The 22,975-nt window shown below is 39.4% G+C and overlaps 1 protein-coding gene across 1 annotated transcript in view; it reads right to left on the bottom strand.

Annotated features, from left to right (window-relative positions):
- ELOVL1 (ELOVL fatty acid elongase 1) overlaps nt 1–16,572 on the bottom strand; it is a 57,029-nt gene extending 40,457 nt beyond the window's left edge. Inside the window, exon 1 of the mRNA XM_053693606.1 lies at nt 16,420–16,572. The gene's annotated coding sequence lies outside the window, so the exon portion shown is untranslated. The remainder of the gene's footprint in view (nt 1–16,419) is intronic.
- Between the last annotated feature and the right edge of the window lie 6,403 nt (nt 16,573–22,975).

The following is a 22,975-nucleotide window of genomic DNA, read 5'->3' as shown; positions in this document are numbered from 1 at the left end:
GTTCTTAAGGTTCTTCAAGGAGTTCCATTTGAACCTTTTCATTCCATAGATATCAAACTTCTATCTTGGAAAGTTCCTTTTTGGTAGCTATTTCCTCGGCTCATAGAGTCTCCGAGTTATCTGCGTTGCAATGTGATTCTCCTTATCTGGTTCTCCGTACGGATAAGGTAGTCCTGTGTACCAACCTGGGTTTTTACCTAAGGTGGTATCTAACAAGAATATCACTCAAGAGATTGTTGTTCCATTCTTGTATCCTAATCCTTCTTCAAAGAAGGAACGTCTATTACACAATTTGGACGTGGTTCGTGTTTTAAAGTTTTACTTACAAGCTACTACAGATTTTCATCAAACATTCACCTTGTTTGTTGTCTATTCTGGACAGAGGAGAGGTCAAAGGACTTCAGCAACCTCTCTGTCTTTTTGGTTAAAAAGCATAATTCATTTAGCTTATGAGACTGCTGGACAGCAGCCTCCTGAAGGGATTACAGCTCATTCTACTAGAGCTGTGGTTTTCACTTGGGCCTTTTTTAAATGTGGCTTCTGTTGAACAGATTACAAGACAGAGTCTTGGTCTGCGTTTCATACTTTTTCAAATTTAACAAATTTGATACCTTGCTTCTTCGGAGGCTATTTTTGGGAGAAAGGGTTTTTTACAGGCAGTGGTAACTTCCGTTTAAGTACCTGCCTTGTCCCTCCCATCATCCGTGTACTTTAGCTTTGGTATTGGTATCCCATAAGTAATGGATGATCCGTGGACTGGATACACTTAACAAGAGAAAACAATTTATGCTTACCTGATAAATTTATTTCTCTTGTAGTGTATCCAGTCCACGGCCCGCCCTGTCACTTTAAGGCAGGTAATTTTTCCATTAAACTACAGTCACCACTGCACCCTATGGTTTTCCGTCGAATGACTGGTAATGGCAGTTAGGGGAGGAGCTATATAGCAGCTTTGCTGTGGGTGGACTCTTGCAACTTCCTGTTGGGAAGGAGAATATATCCCATAAGTAATGGATGATCCGTGGACTGGATACACTACAAGAGAAATAAATTTATCAGGTAAGCATAAATTATGTTTTTACTAAAGTGGTCAAACCACAGAGAGCTACTGATAGACTCTGATCTCCTCAAAGCCAGTTTTAGAAAGATACACACTAGTACCATTTCTGCAAAGCTGAGGGAGCCTACATTCGTTCAAAATGTCTTCGTTCAAAATGGGTGCCGGGGTCGGAGAACATTTGTAACAAGTGCAGATATCAACTTCCCGACTGGACTCATTTGCTATGGGACTGTCCCAAATTGAAAGGATTCTGGCACAGAATCGCTTACTGGCTGACAAGGGTGACGAAAGAGCAGGTGACACTTACAGCACAGCATGTGATTTATTTGATTCCTAAGGACAGAGCATAGAAGTTTGACATTTTTATAACCACAGTCCTTATGCTCGCTAAAGAAGTCATTCTGACGGGGTGGGCTAGTGAAAGAACTCTTCACTTACGGCAATTAATTAGAAAGGTACACACCCAGATGCTGATCGAACAGGCAGACACGAAGGGAGACCCAGAAAAACGAATTAAGAGATTTCTTCACAAATGGGAGGCTTATTTATTATTTTTACCAGCTAGTGTTAGAGATAGTAATTTTCCCATTTAGAAACAGTCTTTATGTTCTGAAAGAGAACCTCAGAGGTAGATGGTGTTTATCTGATGGCTAGGCCCAACTAGGCCCCTATGTAACCACAAACGTACTCTGGATTGTCCTATCGCTCTTTTTTCCTGAACTCTGGTCTGCGGGGGTGAGCTAGAGGCGCTACGGGTAACGGTTATATATTTATTGTTTGGTTTTGTTTCATTTGTTCTTATTTAATGTATAAACAAACTTAGGGAACAATTGGATCCTTGCCTCTGCATGACAAACTAGTGATCCTGCTATTATTGACTTTAATCATATCTATTACTATGATGGATTTTGTGGAACCAACAAAGGTCTTTTGTCATTATACTTTTCCTTGTTATTTGTCATGTATGTAACGGATCTCTTGTTCTTATTTGCTATAAATAAAGTTATAATAATAAAATTTTTTAAAAAAAAGAATATTGAGGAGCAAGACGTATACTGAGGTAACAAATTGCCATGATGTTTCCTATCTTTAAAAGGGACACTACATGAAAATTGTTATTGTTTAAAGGGACAAAAAAGAGAGAGAAGTTTGACAGTACCCAGCACTCACAAAACACTATATATGAACAATATGCATTGAAAACCGGATTGTGTCATGAACTGGTTATTAAAACTTAACTTTTACTAATGATAGAATAAAAAGGGTGGTAAATAGTACCAAATGTATAACATAAATAAGTGAGACATACATTTAAAACTTCGATTAAGAAACAGATCAGGACTGTGTGTGTGAGACTTCAAAAACAGAATTACTTCCCTGGGTAATAGTTCAAATACACCGGTAATTCTGATCGTGCAAAAAAAAAAAAAAAAAAAAAAGCGAGAGAGAGGTGCTGTACGCCCAATGAGTAAATAAAACATCCAACATACAAATGGATCCTACTTTTGTATTCACAGTATACACTCTGGGGACCTACACAATTTGGGCACTAGCTGGGTGGCAGACAAATGGATCGTACCTATTTTACATAATATGAATATTTACAAACACTCTGGGGGACATCTAAGTACTTTGGGACATATAAGTACTTAGGGACTTCTAAGTGCTTGTAACTATGTATATTGTGAAAACATAAGCACAATCAATTTGTATGCCACCTGACCCAGCTAGTGCGTTTGACCCGCTTCTGTAATATTTGCTGACTGCGGCATGGGCGCATGCGTGCTATTTAGTGCTATTTTGCACTTTATTGTAGCAATGCTGCAGTGAGCGCATGCGTCAATAACCAGCTTTGTAAGAATTTGGTAGGCGTGGCCGGAGGTAGGGGAACGTAACGAAGTCTGCAAATATAACAGAACACTGGCCCATTATTGGTGAACAACCTGGGTTGTTCTTGCCGATTGGTGGATAAATTCACCCACCAATAAACAAGTGCTGTAAAGTGTCCTGGAACAAAAATCGGCTGGCTCCTTAGCTTCCTTCTTTTTCAAATAAAGATAACAAGATAACAAAGAAAAATTGATAATAGGAGTAAATAAGAAAGTTGCTTAAAATTGCATGCTCTATCTGAATCACGAAAGAAAACATTTGGGTTCAGTGTCCCTTTAAGAAAAAATAACATTTCTTTATTACCCATTCCCAATTTTGCATAACCAACACGGTTATATTAATACACGTTTTATCTCTGTGACTACCTTGTATCTAAGCCTCTACAGACTGCCCCTTATCTCAGTTATATTAATACACTTTATCTCTGTGACTACCTTGTATCTAAGCCTCTGCAGATTGCCCCTTATCTCAGTTATATTAATACACTTTTTATCTCTGTGACTACCTTGTATCTAAGCCTCTACAGACTGCCCCTTATCTCAGTTATATTAATACACTTTTTATCTCTGTGATTACCTTGTATCTAAGCCTCTGCAGACTGCCCCTTATCTCAGTTATAATACTTTTTACCTCTGTGATTACCCTGTATCTAAGCCTCTGCAGACTGCTCCTTATCTCAGTTATATTAATATACTTTTTATCTCTGTGACTACCTTGTATCTAAGCCTCTGCAGACTGCCCCTTATCTCAGTTATATTAATACACTTTATCTCTGTGATTACCCTGTATCTAAGCCTCTGCAGACTGCCCCCTTATCTCAGTTATATTAATATACTTTTTACCTCTATGATTACCTTGTATCTAAGCCTCTGCAGACTGCCCACTTATCTTATAGGGCTGTGCATACAGCAGTTTTGTTCACTGCTAAACGGGGAAGTAGGAGGCTGCTTTCAGTATGCGGCTCTTTTTGGAACCGAATATCCGCTTATGCAAGCGAAACATACTAAGTCCTGTGCAAATCCAGTGCGTTTCACTTGCACAAGCAGATATTCCCCTCGGAAAATAGCCAAATATTGAAAGCAGCCTCCTACTTCCGCATTGGGCTGTAAATGAACTACCAAACGCACATCTCAAACAGAGCATATAATACAGTGTCTCTGTAACATGAACTGGCACTTATTTCCCCCACTTTTGTTTATTAGCTCAGCGATTACCAACAGATAGATAGATAAATAGAAAATATGATACAACCTTACATTTTTTTTTTAGAGTGACTCTTACTTGCATGCACAGACATTTCTATTTAAAGTGATGGTAAATTCACCTGACTAACTTTAGATATATTGAAAGCTCTGGTAATTATAAGCATATGGGAGGTGCTTATTTTCTTCAAAATCGAATACAACTTCTATAAAATACCGTTATTGTGAGGCTACGTTACCTGCTTTAATGCAGCCTGGCAGCTCTTCCAGCCAACAGGAGCCTCACCATGCGCCCTATGTAATTTATTTACAGCACGCTCCCGTGCTTAGCTCACTACGCTATTTGCGCAAATGAAACAGTGAGGCTGCTTACTGTTAACAGGTAATCTAGCGTAGTGAGCTGCGCATGCGCAGTTGTACTTCAAGGCTAAGGCCTCTATTTATCAAGGTCTGTCGGACCTGATCCGACAGTGCGGATCAGGTCCGACAGACCTCGCCGAATACGGCGAGCAATATGCTCGCCGTATTCAGCATTGCACCAGCAGCTCACAAGAGCTGCTGGTGCAACGCCGCCCCCTGCAGACTCGCGGCAAATGGGCCGCCAGCAGGGGGGTGTCAATCAACCCGATCGAACTCGATCGGGTTGATTTCCGATTTTCGGCGATGTCTGTCCGCCTGCTCAGAGCAGGCGGACAGGTTATGGAGCAGCAGTCTTTGTGACCGCTGCTTCATAACTGCTGTTTATGGCGAGTCTGCAGGCTCGCCAGAAACACGGGGCATCAAGCTCCATTCGGAGCTTGATAAATATGTCCGATGTCAGCTAATAGTTAGAAGCACGTGAGCGTGCTGTAAATAAATTACATAGGGCGCATAGTAAAGGCTGCCAGTCAAATATTACACTAAAAAAAAATCTATGACAGAGGCTGCATTAAAGCAGGTAATGGAGTTTTATAGAAGTTGTATTCGATTTTGAAGAAAATAAGCACCTTGATATGCTTATAATTACCAGAGCTTTCAATATATCTAAAGTTAGTGAGGTGAATTTAGGTAAATAAGTAGAGGGTTAGAGTGCTGTTTTTTTTTAGGGGGGGGGGGAAGGATCAGGGAGGTTGGGGGTTAAAGGGGGATCCAACACAAAAAGAATGCCTTATTTTAGTACTGGCAGACTTTCTGCCAGTTTTTAAGATGGCGGTGACAATTGTGAGGTGGGGGAGGGAAGAGAGCTGTTTGAGGGGGGTCAGGGAGTGATCAGGGGGTGGGAGGCTGAACTCTACACTAAAGCTAAGATTAACCCTATTTAGAGAGAGTTTGTCTTCTTTAGGATAATTGTAAAGAGGTTTGTACAATGTGTATATAAAGTTTGTAGCCACCAATCACACCAGCTAGCTCACAGTAATGCATTGCTGCCCTCAAAGGGACACTGAATCCATTTTTTTTCTTTTGTGATTCAGATACAGCATGCAATTTTAAACAACTTTCTAATTTACTCCTATTATCACTTTTTCTTCATTCTCTTGCTATCTTTATTTGAAAAATAAGTAATCTAAACTTTTTTGGTTCAGTACACTAGACAGCACTTGTTTATTGGTGGGTGAATTTATCCACCAATCGGCAAGAACAACCCAGGTTGTTCACCAAAAATGGACCGGCATCTAAACTTACATTCTTGCATTTCAAGTAAAGATACCAAGAGAATGAATCATGAAAGAAAAAAATTGGGTTCAGTGTCCCTTTAAACCTGCTTTTCAACAAAGGATAGCAAGACTACAAAGTAAATTTGATAGTAGAAGTAAATTGCAGAGCTTTACCAAATTGAATACCATTATCTGAACCATGAATTTGCATGTCCCTTTTAAAAAAAAAAACAGCCATACTTTTAGGAGCAAGACAGTGGTATTTGTAAATATATTGAGAATAACTCAAAAATTTTAGGAGCCAGTAATTCCCTGGCTCGTGGATTTGTCAAGCTCTGCTTTAAATGCTACTTGTATGTCCTTTAATTCCTCAGCTGACAAAGAATGCTGCTCCAATTCCAGCATAAAGGGAGTTAATATAAAAAAAGGACTATGTAATACACCTGGACTGAACAGCAGCTGCTCATAGACTCAGATATGTTATCTAAATATTTTTATCTCATTTTTATCTTGTAGGAAAAGCTAGCTGTAAAATAATAAAACAGCAAATGTCTTTTCCAGATTCATTTTAAACTAAAGCACTGAACAGAAAATAAGTCATTAATTTGTGTCTTTTAGATTACAGAATGCTAAAGGTACATCACAGAAGACTGAAAGCCCATAAAGGGACATTAAATTGCTGGACAGAACGTCACCAGAATAGTTACCACTGGTTGTGCAGATCTCTTCAGACCCCGTGTCTTATTTTAACCCCTTGCAGATGCCAGTTGGCAAAGCTCTGCCTCTTCATACTGGGCGCTGCCATCTAAGAGTTCATGTATTCTTGCACCTTGTGACAAGCGTTGCACACTACATTGTAAGCTTTGTCGCAGCTGTATTATGTGTTTCAGGTTAGAGCACACTGTGGGTAATCTACATTTTAGAAGTTTTTATAAACAGTTTAAAGGTTACATAGCATATATATAAAAATGGTCACACAAATATACAGCAAAGCAGCCACTGCAAAAACGTAAGGCTCCTGCTCTGTAGCATGCACGCTAATCTGAAGTACACGATACAGACAAAGCCACTGATCTGTGAACGTGCACTGCTTAAGTCACAGAGTGCAGGAATACCTAAGCTTCAAGATGGCCACACGTAGCATGAAGATGCAATGCTTCAAAAGCCTGCGACAGTAAGGGGTTAAAACAAGACTTTGAAGAGAACTGCAAGCACTGCAATAAAAACAATACCCTGCTACTGTTATTGTGCCCAGCAGTTTACTGGCCCTTTAATAATGAAAGATAAGTTTTTGAATAAATCTCTACTGCAGTACAAGTAACTGTTGACCAAGTGCTTTTAAAGTGAATGTAAAGTTTAATGAATAAGTGCCCGGTTTTTAAAAATACTCTAAAAAAACAGGGGCACTTTCATTCATTAAACTTTACAATGAAGCGGATTTTTAAAAATACTTACCTTTCTTTATGGAAAGCAGACCAGCGATCCTCCGCCCGCAGATCCTGCTTTAGATTAACACAGCAATGACGAATCCAGCTTCCTTCAATTGTTGCGTGGCTTAACAAGCTGGATGCCAAAGGGGGCGCGCAATGATTGGAGGAAGCCGGATTTGTCATCGCTGTACTAACTACAGCAGGATCTGCGGGCGGAGGATCGCCGGTCTACTTTCCATAAAGAAAGGTAAGTATTTTTAAAATATGTGAAGTTACACCGCTTCGGTCACAAAATGCAAGAATACCTAAACTTCAAGATGGCCACATGGACCGGCAATCACGCTATTGGATACTGGAGGACCTGAATACATTCTGAAACAGACCGCCTAGTTCACAAGCTGAACGCTGTACACAACAGAAGAGGTAACAAAGTGTCTAAACAGAAGAAGGTGTCAAGGATTCCGTGAGTAGTAAATCTTTGGGCAAATTAGATTTCGTATTCTGGTTTATGCTGGATATAGTACCTCACTCTAAGGCTTTACATTCTATGTCAGATCACATTGAGGATGATGGAACAGACCTCCCTTAGTCGCAACAATACTAATAACAATCTGGAATAGCGACTGGCTTCATACGAACAGCTAATGTATTGCACGTATTGGACACAGTCTAACATTTATTCCTGCTATACATACTTGTTTTTATTTGTTAATCAAATGCACAAACAGATTCTATGCAATCGATTCACAATGTATAGCCATTGTTAAAACGTGTTTTACACCCGTTTTTTACTCTTTATATAAAAGGTATTTTACCACCGGTGGTCTAGATAGATTATCACTGCTATAACTAGGTTCTTTTTTTTAAATAAAATTGTACTGTGTATTTCTTTACAGACTGTGTTTGTCTGTCTTCTTTATTCTTGACTATTATTGATACAACATATATTGCATAATTTTGTGTATAAGATTGTTAGAGAATTGGGAAATGATCTTTTACTAAAAGCTGCCATGCAATCATTTGGGGTACTACTGTTTATACATTGTTTGAACCAAAGCCTACCCTTATTCAGAGGTGACAATACAGTTTGTAAGGACACAGGTGAAAAACTTACACAAAGCCCTTTGTTGAACTCAAGTGACCAACCCTATAACGGTACAGTTTATCTGACATTTTTAAAGTAATTAATCAAATGTTGTAGCCAATCGGAGCATCTGTTAGTAATAAAATGTACCTGTGGCTGTCCAGTAGGTACTGATATACGGAACAGCAGTGAGTCAGTCGGTCATACTCTGCAATAGCTGGTCATATACTGGTATAAAGAGATAAGATCAGTTACGTAACTGGCACTTGTGGGTATGAATCACCAACTGATATTTAAATTACTGAATGAAGCAATCTCATTTCACTAAATATTAGCTTCTCAGCTACAAAAAAAATACAATACAAATTGCAAGAATTGCTGGCAGAGATGTAATATTGTGCTCCCGGATAACCTGCCGTAAGATTCACTCGTGGTTTTTGTATATACTAGTGTAAGGCTTGACAAAGCCCATGTGACAGAACTTCAAGAATTCACAGGGAAACAATGTCAGAACAGAGACATGCATAAGTGAGTGCATTAACAAAAATGCTTCTAGTAAAAGCCATGACTACGTCACTAACACACACACGGTGTGTGCCCCTGTGCATCCTCATTCAAACATTGTAACATAGTAGATGAGTTTGAAAAAAAAGACAGAAGACCATTGAGTTCAACCTATACAAATCTTAATATGCTTACAATAAAAGCTCCAATTGAGTTTAAATATATCCCATTAAAAAGCTGACCCATTTTACACAAGCAATCATTTCCCTGAATTCTGTTTGTAGCCATAAATGTACCTAAACCATTTTTAAAATGTATCTAAGGTGTTGGCATTTACTACCTCCTTAGGTAATGAGTTCCACAAATGTATTGCTCTTACAGTGAAAAAACATTTATGTTAATGGAGATTAAATCTCCTTTCCTCCAGCCCAAAATTGTGACCTCTTGTCACAAACTATTTTCTTGGAATAAACAGAGCTTCTGTCATCTCTTTATAAGGGGTCTTGCTTATATTTATATAAAGTAATCATGTCACCTCCCGAGCGCCTTTTTCTAGAGAAAACCAACCCAGTTTGGCTAACCTATCCTCATAGCTTAAATTTTCCATTCCCTTCAGTTTTTTTTTGTTGTTTTATGGCCCTTCTCTGAACTTGTTCTAAGTCTGCAATGTATTTTTTTAGATTGGTCCCCAGAACTGCGCTCCATACTCAAGGTGAGGTCTTACCAGAGATTTACATAGACAGAAACGGTACCTACTCAGAAAGCAGTTTCCTGTATCATGTCACGGATGATGTAATATGCATCGTACAAAACTCTGCCAACTCTCACAACAGGCACAATGCTTGAATGCTGGTGCATGAGGCACGTGCAGCATATGTGTGTATGCCTTTGAAACAGTGACAGCTTTTACTAGAATAATTTGTTTGCTGATACAGTATATTGCAAATACACTTCTATTCAGAAATGAACTCCTTGCATGCATTTAAAAAAACTTCTAAATTTCTGTCTCTTCTTGATACAGTCTGTATTGTGATTTAAAAATCATGGCTTTAAAGCTTATAATTTGCCTCCAGCCATTTAAAAAAAGTGCAGAGTCCAGTGCAGTCATGTGACACTGCTATACACAGCAGGTCATCCTCCTCTGTGTCATTATGTTGATGTCACATCACCTCATTCACTGATACCAACATCAGTACTGCCAAGAACATACTAGTGGTGAAGTAAAGTCACATTAAATTAGGTCATGTGACTATACATTTAACATATAGAATATTTTTTGTTCCTGATGTAAAGCATTGAATGTGCATTTGTCCTTACTGAAATATCTGACAAAAGCTTAGACTGAGAGTACTCTGGATTTAAAGGCCACTAAAGTCAAAAATAGTTTCATGATTCAGATAAAACATGCAATTAATAAAAAAAAAAAAAAAACTTTCCAATATCCTTCAGTTTTAAAAACATGCACAGTCTTTATACACACACTTTCTAAAGGGCTCCAGCTCCTACTGAGCATGTGCAGAAGTGTACAGTGTAAACATCTATGCATTTTGTGATTGAATGATGGTTCTCATATTAAATGAGAAGGGAAAATTAGATTAACTGACATTTTCAAGAAAATATTCTATGTTAATTTCAAATTCAAAGGAAGTGATTATATTATACACACATATATATATATACATACATACATACATACATACATACACATATATATATATATACATACACACACATATGGACACCAGGTCTATGTGTTTAAGTCCTTTGCATGGGTTGAACACATGAGCAATAGCACAAAAAGAAAATGCTCTAATGCTTTATTATTACTGGTTATGGCCTTTTAACAAAGGCAAAGCACAAATCAACAACAAACATAAAATTCCTGGCCATCTAAATATTTTATATTTCTGTGATGTACAAAAAGAATCTTTCAAGGTCATAATAGCAGAATCAGACGTTTCCTGCCCTGCCACCAACGCTTAGAAGATTAACCTCAACTTAAAGGGACACTGAACCCAAATTTTTTCTTTCGTGATTCAGATAGAGCACGCAATATTAAGCAACTTTCTAACTTACTCCTATTATCAATTTTTCTTCGTACACTTGCTATCTTTATTTGAAAAAGAAGGCATCTAAGCTTTTTTGGTTCAGACATCTGGACAGCACTTTTTTATTGGTGGATGAATTTATCCACCAATCAGCAAGGACAACCCAGGTTGTTCACCAAAAATGGGCCGGCATCTAAACTTACATTTCAAATAAAAATACCAAGAGAATGAAGAAAATTTGATAATAGGAGTAAATTAGAAATTTGCTTAAAATTGCATGCTCTATCTGAACCATGAAAGAAAAAAATTTGGTTCAGTGTCCCTTTAACTCAGGTAAAAGATAACAAGGGAAATGTATTACAAACTAGAGACTACTGAATTGTACAAGAAAAAGAATGCTACAACCTATTGTTTAGTAACTTCTCCCCCATAATATAAGTATGTTACTGATAAGAGGAATTAGAAAACAGAATTTAAACAAACTGTAAACTTGTGATTACAAGACATTTCTACTATATTGCTATAGAATAACATATCAGCCAAGTCTAAACATTTTTAACATAAATTAACATCTTGTTTGCTGTAATCATGTTTCAAAAGCCAAAATGCATCTACCACTTGCTTTATTTGGAGTAGCCAAATCTGGGATTGAGTCTACAGACAATAAGGCTAGTCATGGTCATTAGCTTAGTATAAAGTGCATTGTTCTGAATCTTTTAAAGCCAATTAGAGAAATATATATAGCAGGGCTAGCCTTAGTAAGTAAGTAGGGTACATATCCAGCTCTGAGAATTAGAAAATCTACAGATTGCAGAGCTTAATAACACGAAGAGGACAAAATAAATAAAACATTATTATTAATAATAATAATAATAATAATAATAATAATAATAATAATAGTAATAAAAAGGCTATTGCATATTGTTTTATTAGGGTAACTAAATATTTCTGCTGGTGCCGACGGAAGGTGTTAGAGGGAAAGCGGGAGCCAGGCAGGCGGCAGAGGGGGGGGGATGGAGGGACCCTATAGAACAGAAAAAAAAATTAAAGGGGAGAGGCAGGGATGGATGGAGAGCTACACTACAGAAAAGGGATGGAATGGGGGGGATACCAAAGATGGCCACCATTAGTGGGAGGGTTAGAGAGATGTTTGGAAGGGATCAAGGAGGTGGGTGGATCACTACACTACAGAAAAAATAATAATAATAAAACCCTGTCTGCCAGTACCTAAGATGGTGGGGGTTAAAAGGGGGTTAAAAGAGCTGTTATGGAGGGATCAGGGGGTGGGAGGATAATCTCTACACAATAGCTAAATGTAATCTTATAAACCACCCCATAACTGCCGGGAATATCAGAATTGTGGTGCATAGTTGCAATTAGTGGCCTTCTAAATACCAAAAAGCAATGGCAAAGCCATGTATGTCTGCTATTTCTGAACAAAGAGGACCCCAGAAAAGCTATTCCAACCATTTGTGCCATGATAGCACAAGCAGTATGTAAATTTCAGTGAGAAACCCAAAGTTTGTGTAAAAGTTTTTTTTTTTTTTATATGATCGCATTTGGCGGTGAAATGGTGGCATGAATTATACCAAATTGGGTATAGATCAATACCTTGGGTTGTCTACATAAAAGAATACATAGGTAAATAAATCAAATAGCTCCATTTCTATTTAAATGAAGTGATAGCAAAAATGCTAAAAACAATCCGGTATTTTTAGCAAGTACTTCTCTGAAATTCTGGGTAGTGAAGGGGTTATATGTACCAATAATTCTCACTGGTGTGTTCCAGGCTTACCTCACAGACTGCGAGTAATTACCAATCCTGTCTGTACCAAACACATCAATACAAACCACAATTGTTATGTTATCATTAACCATTTCTTATACAGAATAAGAATATCTAGTCTTGGGCAAAATATGTAATATGAATCACTTTTTCCTCAAAAAGAATATATATATTTTATAAAAAAAAAAAAAAAAAAGTCAACAAAATATTCACAAAGCTTTTCTGAATTGGCGCACGTGCGCACATATACACACACACCTGACTTTTCAAAAACGTATCCACACCCATAGTGATATACAATGATTTGTCACCTGCATTTACCTCTCACCTACATCCTGCAGGCATCTGACCTAAAGGTGCATCTCTCTCCCAGAAAACGCCCTCCCTTCACCCTTTTACAAAAGGCTTAAGTCCTCTCAGGCATGACTCAAACTTCATTAGAAGACCCCTCCCCCCATCTCAGGAGCACACAGTCTCTCTCTATTTCAAGTACAGAGAACTCAAATTAGCTGCAATGGGATTTCAATTGGAGTCACTGCAGCCAACTTTGCCAGATTATGATTTCAAATTTGCTACTAACTCTGTCATCCAAAGGATTTTTTTTCCCTTCGCTGCATCGAACAACATATACTTCTGTATTAAATAAACATTTTAGTTTTTTTTTTAATTTGTGGAGCATAATAACCCTCCACCAATACAGCTGTGGGGGTTGTCCCTAAGTCAGAATAAAATACTTCAGTAACTTTTATTTCCATGATAGATTTTTTTTTTTTTTTTAAAGTAATAACCTGTAAACTATTTCCCCATTCTACGCCCCACACTTTCTATAAATGCAAACTAGCTACTCACTATCCCACAAAGTGGTTTATTCTCAGTCGTCGCCCCTCCCTATTTTATCAGCATAGCACTCTTGCTTATAGCGGAACAAAAAAAACATTTCCTGAAAAGTCTTGTATGTCCTGAAAAGTTTGTATTTTCAGTAATATAAATCACACACACAGCATTTCCCTTTATTATTATGCTGCACCTGCATGTATTAAACAACAAACTGCATATTCTTACTATAAATTTCCACCAGCCATAGTCAACAGGGGCTTCAAATATTTTCCCCTTGTAGCCAAAACAAAGTCCATCCTTTTATTTCAACAGCAAGTATCCTGCCCTATTCCTTCACTTTAAAGTTTTATTTAAAAGACTAGGAAAATGTGCGGTCATAAAGCAGATGTTTATCACTGGAAACTTTAAAAAAAAAAAATGTAGATAATTGTGAAAAAGTGTCACATTTTCTAACTGATATTTGCAAATTTCTTTCAGTGACATTTTATTCTGCAGTTGTCTAGAGTGCAACATGTAAATATTACACAGGATAGTTGCAAGGCTCTTAAAGGGTAATGTCTACCAGTCACTGCCTTGCACCGTCTCAGCTATAAATTCTTCACAGTATATTGTGAAGGTCCTTTCAACAAACTCCCACTGCACAAAATTGGCATCTCCCCACATTATGTCATCAGATATGGTAACAGGAATTCATTAACCATCCTTCGTCTTTTCAGGTACTGTAGTATACATTGGGTAGTTCAATGCAGGGGAACCTGAATGCGAATGCTATTGTTTCGGAGATAAGGTGCCCTCCCCTCCATGCAGTGCCTGGCACTCATACACAGTATCAGGCCCAAGCAAATACAAACACAATTACATACAGCAACTATCCGGTTCAGCAACATAAAAATATATCAAATAAAAGTCCATGTCAAATATATACGCTGACATCTAGCAAGATATGTAAATACACAGACACAGTCAGACAGTGCCAAGCAAAAATGTACACACACATAATCTCAAACATATTCACACACTCCTAGTGCAGTTACTAGTCACAAGTCCTGTGAAGACTCCATGCCAACAAGCCTCATATACACCCTGTGACAGTCTCATGTGCGCACTTATTCAGTGACAATCTTATGAACTCACAGTCACATGCAGATATCCACCAATACCAGAAGAAAATATTTATTTATATTTATGTGAAAGCCCATCAATCACAACCACACATCCAATAACAGCCTTAAAACATACACACACCCATTTAAATTGTCTATAAACAGTCACAAGAATACACTCCCAAGTGAAAGTCCTTTGAAGCTGTCACTCAAGAAACCCTGTCACAGTACAGTTGGTACATGCTGCTCACAATCACACAAGCCGTTATATTTTATATATCCCAAAATTAGTACACTGAGAAGCCACTCATCTTAAAGCACACAAGTCTGTAAAAGCCCCATTCAAATACACCAACTTCTCTAATATGAGTCTAATGAAAGCAGTCACTCACACTCATGCAGCCCCATATTCACATTTTCTGACAGTCCTAGCCCATAGTTGCCAACAGTCCCTGATTTCCAGGGACAGTCCCTGGATTTTGCTGTATGTCCCTGGAAATGCTACCTCTTTTGCCCAACATTTGGTGTGTGTATATATATATATATATATACACACACACACACACACATATAGATAGATGTAGTTTATTATTTAAATATAATTAATTCCTAATGCAATATTATTATTATTATCGGTTATTTGTAGAGCGCCAACAGATTCCGCAAATGGGTTCACATATTATTTGTCTGCCTAATTTTAATGCTGTGTTATAAAAATAACTATATGCACAGAATGTGTTCCAGAGACTGGGTAGGTGTAAGTCTAAATTATACTATTACTGGGTGTGTTTTGATTGCAGAACTGGTCGTCAATACTCCAGTAACCTGCATGCTTGCTCTGCAGCAAAGTGTCCCTGGAAATTTTTTTGAAATGTTGGCAACTATGTCCTAGCCCCATACTTACAAATATTAATGACATACACACTCACATATGTAGTAACAGTCCCATACACTAACATATCAAGTGACAAGGCCGATCACATATACTTCCATATGAAGTGATAAACTCAATCACATACACTCACATATATACAAGTCCTAGTCACAGTAGCATATCAGGTAACATATCTAGTGAGTTCCAGTTAAATACACTTACATACCAAGTGAAATTCCCACTCAAATATCTTGTGAGTCCCTTTCCTATACACACACACATTAAGTCCCAATCCCTTACACCCACACAACAAGCGACATTCCCTGTCCTAGACACACACATATCTAGTGACAGTCCCTGTCTCACACATCAAGTGAGTGACAGTCCCTGTCTCACACATCAAGTGAGTGACAGTCCCTGTCTCACACATCGAGTGACAGTCCCTGTTTCACACATCAAGTGAGTGACAATCCCTGTCTTTCTCTCTCTCTCACACACACATATATATATATTTCAAGTGAGTGGCAGGCCATGTTTCACACACATTTCAAATGACAGTCCATGTCTCTCTCACACACACATATATATATATAAAAGTGATAGTCCCTGTCTCACACATCATGTGACAGTCCCTGCGCAGACACACACCAAGTGACAGTTCCTGTCCCATACACTCACATACCAAGTGAAAGTCCCATGTCATCTTCATGTACCCCGTGACAGTCTCATGGACAGATCTTTTCACTTAGTGACAGTCACATACACTCGCCGTTACTATCCCATACTGAACCATTTCCTCCCCAGTACTAAGCCCACAGCCATCTTCAGGTCAGAGGCCTGCAAGTTTTAAAGATGCGAATTTTGGCAATCAAGCAGCAGAGAAGCTACAAGTTGCCCTAGACAAGCCATAACAAGAGGTCCGGTCACCAAGTAATGCCCTCACCCACAGGTCTGCCACCTGTTTTACCTGCTGCCGTGAAGCCCTGAGGTCTTCAGTACTCCGGAGCCCCTCCTGAGAGAAAGAGAGAGCTTGAAAGAGGGAGAGGAGGAAGGAAGGAGAAAGAGAGGGAGGTCTGGGTAACCACACCCCTGTGTGACTCAACTTCACTCTACAAACAGCAGAGCTCTGAGCTGTGGTCTGCTGATGGCTAAGGGGAGGGTAGCAGCGCACCGAGCACAGCAGGAGGCAGAGCTGACACACCCTTCCTGCTTAGCACAGTCACCACACCCTAACTGGGCCACAACCTGTTGCTGCTCACTGGCAGGGCGGTATATAGCGGGCGCTAGGGCACTGACCTCATGTGTATACTGCCAGTAGTGCCCTGATGACTGGCACACAGCTGGCACTGACCTCATGTGTATACTGCCAGTAGTGCCCTGATGATTGGCATACAGCTGGCACCGGCACTGACCTCATGTGTATACTACCAGTAGTGCCCTGATGACTGGCACACAGCTGACACCGGCACTGACCTCGTGTATATTGCCATTAGTGCCCTGATGACTGGCACACAGCTGGCACTGACCTCATGTTTATACTACCAGTAGTGCCCTGATGACTGGCACACAGCTGGCACTGACCTCATGTGTATACTGCCAGTAGTGCCCTGATGACTGGCATACAGCTGGCACCGGCACTGACCTCATGTGTATACTACCAGTAGTGCCCTGATGACTGGCACACAGCTGACACCGGCACTGACCTCGTGTATATTGCCATTAGTGCCCTGATGACTGGCACACAGCTGGCACTGACCTCATGTTTATACTACCAGTAGTGCCCTGATGACTGGCACACAGCTGGCACTGACCTCATGTGTATACTGCCAGTAGTGCCTTGATGACTGGCACACAGCTGGCACTGACCTTATGTGTATACTGCCATTAGCGCCCTGATGACTGACGTACAGCTGGCACTGGCCTCATGTGTATACTGCCAGTAGTGCCCTGATGACTGATGTACAGCTGGCACTGACCTCATGTGTATACTGCCAGTAGTGCCCTGATGACGCGTACAGCTGGCACTGACCTCATGTGTATACTGCCAGTAGTGCCCTGATGACTGATGTACAGCTGGCACTAACCTCATGTGTATACTGCCAGTAGTTCCCTGATGACTGGCACACAGCTGGCCCTGACCTCATGTGTATACTGCCAGTAGTGCCCTGATGACTGACGTACAGCTGGCACTGACCTCATGTGTATACTGCCAGTAGTTCCCTGATGACTGGCACACAGCTGGCCCTGACCTTGTGTATACTGCCAGTAGTGCCCTGATGACTGATGTACAGCTGGCACTGACCTCATGTGTATACTGCCAGTAGTGCCCTGATGACTGGCGTACAGCTGGCACTGACCTCATGTGTATACTGCCAGTAGTGCCCTGATGACTGATTTACAGCTGGTACTAACCTCATGTGTATACTGCCAGTAGTTCCCTGATGACTGGCACACAGCTGGCCCTGACCTCATGTGTATACTGCCAGTAGTGCCCTGATGACTGACGTACAGCTGGCACTGACCTCATGTGTATACTACCAGTAGTGCCCTGATGACTGACACACAGCTGGCATTGACCTCGTGTGTATACTGCCATTAGTGCCCTGATGACTGGCGTACAGCTGGCACCGGCACTGACCACATGTTTATACTGCCATTAGTGCATTGATGACTGGCACACAGCTGGCACTGACCTCATGTGTATACTGCCAGTAGTGCCCTGATGACTGGCACTGACCTCGTGTATATTGCCAGTAGTGCCCTGATGACTGGCACACAGCTGGCACTGACCTCATGTGTATACTGCCATTAGTGCCCTGATGACTGGCGTACAGCTGGCACTGACCTCGTGTATACTACCAGTAGTGCCCTGATGACTGGCACACAGCTGGCACTGACCTCATGTGTATACTGCCCTGATGACTGGCGTACAGCTGGCACTGACCTCATGTATATACTGCCATTAGCGCCCTGCTGACTGATGTACAGCTGGCACTGACCTCGTGTATACTGCCCTGATGACTGGCGTACAGCTGGCACTGACCTCATGTATATACTGCCCCGATGACTGGCGTACAGCTGGCACTGACCTCATGTGTATACTGCCCTGCTGACTGATGTACAGCTGGCACTGACCTCAGCATACCTCCCAACATTTCAAAAGAGGGACCCCCCCAAAAAAAATAATAAGACCAAAGTAATAAAAAGTAAAATTCTAAATAAAGTCATATCCTTTATTACTCTTAGGCAGCAAATCAAACACAAGCTCAAACCACTGGTATAGCTATGTGAGCTCTGTATTTAATTAGCCTTTGCAGAGACAGTGTTAAATATTTTTATCTTAATTGGACATTTAATAATAGATTCTTTAAAACTGCTCTCTGCTTTCCCCATTAATATTCTAGATGCTGGCCTTTAAAGTTAGCAAAAATGCACAGTAACACACTACATAGCATACATTTGCATATGCAGATACACACACTACATAGCATACACTTATACATGCAGATACACACACTACATAGCATACACTTATACAGGCAGACACACACACACACACACACACACACACACACACACTACAAAGCTTACACTTATACATACAGATACACACACACACTACATAGCTTACACTTATATATGCAGATACACACACTTATACATACAGATACACACACTACACAGCATACACTTATACATGCAGAAACACGCACACACTATATAGCATACACTTATACATGCAGAAACACGCACACACTATATAGCATACACTTATACATGCAGAAACACGCACACACTGCACAGCATACACTTATACATGCAGAAACACGCACACACTGCACAGCATACACTTATACATGCAGAAACACGCACACACTATATAGCATACACTTATACATGCAGATACATACTTATACATAAAGACACACACACTACATAGCATACACTTATACATACAGATACACACACACACACTACATAGCATACACTTAAACATGCAGATACACACACACACTACATTGCATACACTTACACATGCAGACACACACTACATATCATACACTTATACAGGCAGATACACACACACACACACACTACATAGCATACACTTATACATACAGATACACACACACACTACATAGCATACACTTATACATACAGATACACACACACTACATAGAATACACTTATACATGCAGATACACACACTTCATAGCTTACATTTATACATGCAGACACACACACTACATAGCATACACTTATACATGCAGATACACACACTACATAGCATACACTTATACATGCAGATACACACACACACTACATTGCATACACTTACACATGCAGACACACACTACATATCATACACTTATACAGGCAGATACACACACACACACTACATAGCATACACTTATACATACAGATACACACACACACTACATAGCATACACTTATACATACAGATACACACACACTACATAGAATACACTTATACATGCAGATACACACACTTCATAGCTTACATTTATACATGCAGACACACACACTACATAGCATACACTTATACATGCAGATACACACACTACATAGCCTACACTTATACATACAGATACACACACACACTACATAGCCTACACTTATACATACAGATACACACACACACTACACAGCTTACACTTATACATGCAGATACACACACACACACACTTATAGATATAAATACAGATAGACACACACACACACTACACAACTTATACATGCAGATACACACACACTACATAGCATACACTTATACATGCAGATACACACACATACTTATACATACAGATACACACACACACTACACAACTTACACTTATACATGCAGATACACACACACTTATACATACAGATACACACACTACACAACTTACACTTATACATGCAGATACACACACATACTTATACATACAGATACACACTACACAACTTACACTTATACATGCAGATACACACACATACTTATACATACAGATACATACACTACACAACTTACACTTATACATGCAGATACACACACATACTTATACATACAGATACATACACTACACAACTTACACTTATACATGCAGATACACACACATACTTATACATACAGATACATACACTACACAACTTACACTTATACATGCAGATACACACACATACTTATACATACAGATACACACACACTTATACATACAGATACACACACTACACAACTTACACTTATACATGCAGATACACACACATACTTATACATACAGATACATACACTACACAACTTACACTTATACATGCAGATACACACACATACTTATACATGCAGATACACACACACTACATAGCATACACTTATACATGCAGATACACACACATATACACTTATAGATACAGATAGACACACACTACATCATATATGGGTATCTGTAACTCATTGTATGAGGTCCTGGGTTTGGCAAGCACATTAGCTGGCAGTCTGAGGCCATAAAAGTAACAGAACGACACGCTATAATTTGTTTGAGCATGTAATTTGAAGACTATCGACCCCACACTACTGCATGCTTATCCCTTGCAAAGGAGTTAAACTCATAGTAGAAGTGCCACTCGGAACTCGTGGAGCACTGCTGGTCTTAAGTGGAAACCGCAGCTGATCCAGTCAGTAGCGCTAGATGCACATCTCAGTTGTAACAAATTGTAATTTTTGACTATTATGGCCTTTAAATGTTTCATATTTCTCATTGAAAAAGTAAAGATAACAATAGTTTTTCTTCCCGCAAATAAAGCAGCCACAGTGTCTTCATTTTTATTGATTTGTACCAAATGCATCACAGTACACACAGTGCGATCCCTAAGTGACCCAGTGAAGAGGATAAAATGGACACAAGAAATGTGTGTGTGGGAGAAAGTGTAAAAAGGGAGTGGAGTGCAAATGTGAGATAACATAGATTTCATGTGGCCAAACAAGAAGATCACGATTTTTCACTTTCCTCTCCACCAGTAATGTATAATGCTAAATAAATGTATCCTTGTGTATTGTCTGCTGGATTCTGCATTACAAAACAGGCATTTTGCCATTTAGTTTGCTATCTACACAAGCTCAGATTTACTTATGTTTGGTTCATATGCAAATACATTTCTCTCATAAACTACAAAATGTTCTATTGCATCTCTGTAAAGAATGACTATACCAGAAGTAAAGTAAATGTGTTTTCTAGAATGTTTGCTACAGAGGAAAGACTGGGTTACTGCAAATGTCTGAATGTGGCCCTTGGGCCCCCAGACTAGAAATTAGTGTAGTCTACTCTAGGCTGGTACATTTGGCACTAAACAAATACCAATGATGATGTTTGCAAGCTGCATTTGGCAATTTTCTTATGAAAGTTCAACACCCTAAGATCTGTGCAAATCCAGATATTAATGTGCTGCACTTTCACAAAAAGAAATCTGTCTCTGAAAATTGCTAAATGTGGCTTTGACTGCTATATTCAGCATTCGTTTAGTGCTTTGCACAAGCTTAGTTTGCACTATGTGTGCTTAAAAGGTAGATAGGGATATCTCAGTAGATCACTTAAGTAATGACCGATCAGTTAATTGCATTATTTTACCCTATTTTCCTCTCAACTAGCAGTGACAGTATGGGCTCAGTATAAAGGGCCATTTAAATAAGAAAAAAACATGGGTTAAACACATAGTTAAACTCATGAATTGCTGAGAACTACTGCTGCTGAATGGGTCACTGCTCAGCAATTATCTGCTGCTCCCAAGAGGAGCTTTACTTATGCATTTCACCCCTTTCTTGGGGTAGACACACAGAGTTCCACCGTATATAGTACAAAAATAAATATGTTCTAAGACGTTAGTGCATATAATTTTTTGCAAACAATGTCCCATTTAAAAGGGGCATTGATTATTTACATATATTAGAGGAGACAGTCCAAATAAATCAATGAGTATAGTCCAAAAACAGTGAAGACCATGGTCAGCTCACACAAATACTGACAGCTGAAAAACACAATAATAGGAAGGCGCTCCAATGGTACAATATATCTGAGTTCTTATAAATAATAATCCAAAGCTGGAAGTTAACTTACAAGTGTTGTGCACTATAATAGAGCGCAGGGCCGCCATCAGGGGGTGAAAGGGGGGACTCCTATCAGTGGGCCAGGGGGCCCCAAGAGGCAAGCACAACTATTTTTTTTAAAAAAACTTAATTTTGGCAGCCAAAAGAGGGCACTACAGCAGAGTAGTAAAGCATTTGCTTTTGAGAGGATTTCTGACTGTGCACTAAACCTCTATGCACAGTGTGAGACAGACTTGGCACTTCAGTTTGTACAGTGTGCGAGTCAGACAGCAGATCACTTACTTAGTAAATCTTTTTTTATTTCTTTGTGCAATTTCAAATTGTAATTTCAGTGTGCTAGTTGTATGGTGGGGCCAGGGGTCCATAAAAACACATTTTTTTTAGCAATATGCAGCAGTGTATTTATGATTATTTGACAATG

This window comes from Bombina bombina, chromosome 10, assembly GCF_027579735.1.
Source record: "Bombina bombina isolate aBomBom1 chromosome 10, aBomBom1.pri, whole genome shotgun sequence".
Lineage (NCBI taxonomy): Eukaryota > Metazoa > Chordata > Amphibia > Anura > Bombinatoridae > Bombina > Bombina bombina.
Note: the sequence above shows the minus strand (reverse complement) of the source record. Positions and strands in the feature narration are given on the sequence as shown.